This window comes from Octopus sinensis, linkage group LG20 (genome assembly GCF_006345805.1).
Source record: "Octopus sinensis linkage group LG20, ASM634580v1, whole genome shotgun sequence".
NCBI classification, from domain to species: domain Eukaryota; kingdom Metazoa; phylum Mollusca; class Cephalopoda; order Octopoda; family Octopodidae; genus Octopus; species Octopus sinensis.
Genome location: NC_043016.1, coordinates 9,529,486 through 9,534,760, shown reverse-complemented (window position 1 = coordinate 9,534,760; position 5,275 = coordinate 9,529,486). Strand labels below are relative to the sequence as shown.

The 5,275-nt window shown below is 39.5% G+C and overlaps 1 long non-coding RNA gene across 1 annotated transcript in view; it reads right to left on the bottom strand.

Annotated features, from left to right (window-relative positions):
• LOC118767348 overlaps positions 1–1,399 on the bottom strand; it is a 12,920-nt gene extending 11,521 nt beyond the window's left edge. Inside the window, exons 1-2 of the long non-coding RNA XR_005003271.1 lie at positions 1,389–1,399; positions 1,332–1,339 (exon numbers count right to left, since the gene is read on the bottom strand). This is a non-coding gene — a long non-coding RNA (uncharacterized LOC118767348). The remainder of the gene's footprint in view (positions 1–1,331; positions 1,340–1,388) is intronic.
• Positions 1,400–5,275: the final 3,876 nt, after the last annotated feature.

Genomic DNA, 5,275 nt, shown 5'->3' with positions numbered 1-5,275 from the left:
TAAATTAAACTACAATATTTAACTGGTATTTATTTATTTTATCGCTCTTTGAAATGAGAAAATGCGACCTTGGGAGGATTTGAACTCGGGATGTTACTAAATATGATTAACCTTACTGACTAGGCTCTAAAATGAATAATGAACTAAAAAGTTTCTGAGCGAAAAGGGTTTAAAAAATCGGGGAAGTCAGTTTTTATTTAAAATATATTTATGTCTTAATAATTGTAAACAATAAGAGAAAGCGAAGATAGATAACATGTTGAAATATGTGGTTGTATGCGTGTGTTAGTGTATGTATGATTATGTAGCTGCAAAAAGAGCCAAGAAATTCACTTCGCAATCATGTGGTCCTTCGTTCGACACTACTGAATGTGATATAGGACGAATGTCTTGATTTTAAAGTTACTTAAGTGTTATGGGCTGAAATTAAGTAGATAGAAACTATGTCGAAAGCACCTCCGGACGAACTATACCTACAATTTAAAGATCCAACTTTCTCACATATTGTTACGCTGATTTTACGTGGGAATTACATTGAAGATACTTGTGTGTGGAATACTCAACTGGTGGCATCATAAATTGATTAGTAGATTGCCTAATGCTCACGGTAGAGGCTGATGCTGGATTCGATTCTTCTCATGCTTTCTCTAAAGACGGTAGGCTTCACTAAATTTAAAATGCCCTACATACTCCGTATGTTAGAGTAGCGCGGAAAGGCAAGCGAAGGTTTGGGGGAAGATTTGCAGTTATTTCTGACCGGTAAAGCGACTACATAGACGTTATTAGTTTGTTTCTCAATAATGACATTGACGGATATCGATAGAGCATCAGACACGATGCCTTACCATATTAAGTTATGTCTATTCACGTCTTGTGTCCAAATTCCATCGAAGTCAACTCAACATACACACACACATCTATCTATCTATCTATCTATCTATCTATCTATCTATCTATCTATCTATCTATCTATCTATCTATCTATCTATCTATCTATCTATCTATCTATCTATCTATCTATCTATCTATCTATCCTGTCTGACTTTCTACCACTGAGCTTGCCTTTTAATTCTAGAAATAAGAAAGTAAAGTATATGCACAATATATCACAGGGATATATATGAGTGCATATACACACACATGTATGTGTGTGTTAATAAATTAATATATACATATATCATCGTCAACATTATTTAACGTCCTCCTTCTATACTGGCATGGGTTGGACAGTTTGACAGAAGTTAGCTAGGCAGAGGCCTGCGCCATGCTTCCGTGTCTGTTTTGGCATGTTTTTTAAAGCTGGATACCCTTCCAAACGCCAACCACGTTACAGTGTGGACTGGGTGTTACATATATATATATCATCATCATCATCAACATCGTTTAACGTCCACTTTCCATGCTAGCATGGGTTGGCCGATTTGACTGAGGACTGGCGAACCAGATGGCTGCGCCATGTTCCAATCTAATATGGCAGAGTTTCTACAGCTGGATGCCCTTCCTAACGCCAACCACTCCGAGAGTGTAGTGGGTGCTTTTATGTGCCACCGGCACGAGGGTCAGTCTGGTGGTACTGGCAACGGCTACGCTCGAAAATGGTGCTTTTTACGCGCCACCTGCACAGGTGTCAGTCCAGCAGCACTAGCAACGACCTCGCTCGAATGTTTTGTTCACGTGCCACCGGCACAAGTGCCAGTGAGGTGATGCTGACAACAATCACGCTCAAATGGTGCTCTTTACGTGCCAGACAGCTGCACTGGCAGTGATCCCGCTTGGATGGAGCTGTTAGCGCTCCACTGGCATGGGTGTCAGTCATCGAATTTGGTTTAGTTTCGATTTCACCTGCCCCAACAGGTCTTCGCAAGCAGAGTTTAGTGTCCAATGAAGGGAGGTTGGCATGGGTGCCAGTTGACGAATTTGGTTCAATTTCGATTTCACTTGCCTCAACAGGTCTTCACAAGCAGAGTTTTGTATCCAAAAAAGGAAAGGTATGCATATGTGGGCTGGGTACATCCTGGTAAAGGCCATGGGTTATGGTCTCACTTGTCCTGCTGGGTCTTCTCACGCACAGCATACTTCCAAAGGTCTTGGTCGCTAGTCATTGCTTTGGTGAGACCCAATGTTCAAAGATCATGCTTCACCACCTCATCCCAGGTTTTCCTGGGTTTACCTCTTCCACAGGTTCCCTCAACTGCTAGGGTGTTCACTTTTTCACACAACTATCTTCATCCATTCTCGCCACATGACCATACCAGCGTAGTCATCTCTCTTGCACACCACATCTGATGCTTCTTAGGTCCAACTTTTCTCTCAAGGTACTTACACTTTGTCAAGTATGTACACTGACATTACACATCCATTGGAACATACTGGCTTCATTCCTTGCAAGCTTACGCATGTCTTCAGCAGTCATGGCCCATGTTTCACTGCCATGTAGCATGGCTGTTCGTACACATGCGTCATACAGTCTGCCTTTTACTCTGAGCGAGAGGCCCTTTGTCACCAGCAGAGGTAAGAGCTCTCTGAACATTGCCCAGGCTATTCTTATTCTAGCAGTTACACTTTCAGCACACCCACCCCCACTACTGACTTGGTCACCTAAGTAATGGAAGCTGACAACTACTTCTAGTTTTTCTCCCTGGAATGTGGCGGAAGTTGTTCTCTGCACATTTTCAATGTTTATTGCATACAAAAACTATCTTCCTAGTTAGTCTTCCTTTGATATTGCTGCACCTCTTGTGTGCCCATAGCTTACACTGGGTACATCTTATAGAGTTTCTACCTATGCCTTTTCTACAGATCGAGTAGGGCCATCTACCTGAAGGCGTTTGTGGTTTGTCTACCTTCCTACTTATGACTTTGGTTTTACCTAAGTTGACTCTAAGGCCCTTCGATTCAAATCCTTGCTACCACACCTGAAACTTTCCCTCTAGTTCTGATAGTGACTCAGCAATTAGAGCAAGGTCATCAGCATAGAGGGGCTCCCAGGGACATCCTGTCCTGAATTCCTCCATTGATATATATATATATATATATATATATATTTGGTACGTAAAAAGCACTATCCGACTCGTGGCCGATGCCAGCGCCGCCTCCACTGGCTTCCGTGCCGGTGGCACGTAAAATACACCAATCTGACCGTACGACAGGCACCCATGCCAACCCCCTTGCTTGCGAAGACATGTTGGGGCAAGCGAAATCGAAATCGAATTGAACCAGCCAGGATCCCTGGTCTGGTGGTACGTAAAAAGCACTATCCGACTTGTGGCGTAAAAAGCACTATCCGACTCGTGGCCGATGCCAGCTCCGCCTCGTCTGGCTTCCGTTCCGGTGGCACATAAAATACACCAATCCGACCGTGGCCGTTGCCAGCCTCGCCTGGCACCTGTGCAGGTGGCACGTAAAAAGCACCCACTACACTCACGGAGTGGTTGGCGTTAGGAAGGGCATCCAGCTGTAGAAACACTGCCAGATAAGACTGGAGCCTGGTGCAGCCTTCTGGCTTCCCAGATCCCCGGTCGAACCGTCCAACCCATGCTAGCATGGAGAACGGACATTAAACGATGATGATGATGATGATGATATAATTTTTTGTAAGCCTAGTACTTGTGCTGGAAGCTCCAATATGAACATTTCAGAGTGTTTGGGTGTCAATCTGAAGACATGTCCCAAGAGTGATAAAAACCAAACATCCAGTCAGCATCATGGTGTTTGGAGTGATCACTAGTGATGGTGACGATATGCCTCCATTCATCTTCCCACACGGCCTCACACTCAACACAGCGGCCTACATCAAGTGCCTGGAAGAAGTAGTGCTGCCCTGGGTCAAGAGGGTGGCAGCTGGAAGACCCTATGTCTAGCAACAGGACTCTGCACCATGCCATAAAAGCAGGAGAACCCAGTTGTGGCTGTTAGACAATTTCTGTGATTACATCACCCCCTAACATCTGGCCACCTCAGACAGTTATGTGAAAATTGTATTTAAGTACTATTGCACTATTCTTTCCATCTTGTTTTGCACTTATGTGCTCACCTGTGTGTGTGCATATATATATATATATATGTAATAATAATTATTTGAGGGAATATTATTCCTGACTTACAGGGAAAAATTCAATTTAGAAATACTAAATCAAATTTCACAAAATATAATATATATATAAAAATTAGAAAAAAAACACCTTTTATCAATTCAAAATGAACAATTAAATTACACTATCTAGAAAATTACATATAATAGAAATATTAAAATTAAAATAACAATGATATACCGATAATTAAGTAAATTGCAAAATGATAATAAAAACATATTATATATACCAAATATATACGTTTTTATTATTATTTTGCAATTTACTTAATTATCGGTATATTATTGCTATTTTAATTTTAATATTTCTATTACATGTAATTTTCTAGATGGTGTAATTTAATTGTTCATTTTGAATTGATAAAAGGTTGTTTATTTTCTAATTTATATATATATATATATACACACATATGTATGTATGTATATGTATATATGGAAGACAGAAACAAGTGGAAGCATGTGGCTTAGTGGTTAGAGTGTTGGACTCATGATTGTATCGTTGTCCTGGACAAGGCAGCACATTATGCTCTTGAGCAAAACATTTCATTCCACATTGTTCCAGTCCACACAGCTGACAAAAATGAGTAAACCTGTGATGGACTGGCATCCTGTCCAAGAAGAGTGTGTATATATATATATATATATATATAATATATATATAATATATTATATATATATATATATATAATTAAATAAGGGTAGAAATTGATATTAATCAATTAAAACCAGTGGCCTAGCATCCAAAGATTAAACATTTTTTTACATACAAAATTTAGAGGACTGACCACTAAAAGTGGACAGCCTTTATGCTAGATATAGACGTCAAAATTGCCATTTTCCCACAAAGAATGTGTTCTCAAGAAAAAGACTCAGCAAAACCCAAAGTGTAAAAATAAGCAAGACAAATGAAAATATTTTGACGTCTATATCTAGCATAAAGGCTGTCCACTTTTAGTGGTCAGTCCTCTAAATTTTGTATATATATATATATATACAAAATAAGAAAATGGAGGAATAGATTCCTTTCAATCATCAACTTACAGATAATACCAATTCATATACTTTATTAACTAATTAAAAAGGAACATCCAAATCCAACAGAATAAAACAGAGTAAACAATATACATCAATAAATAAGATAATACCATAAAAATAATACATATAAAATGGATCTTACAGCTGTTT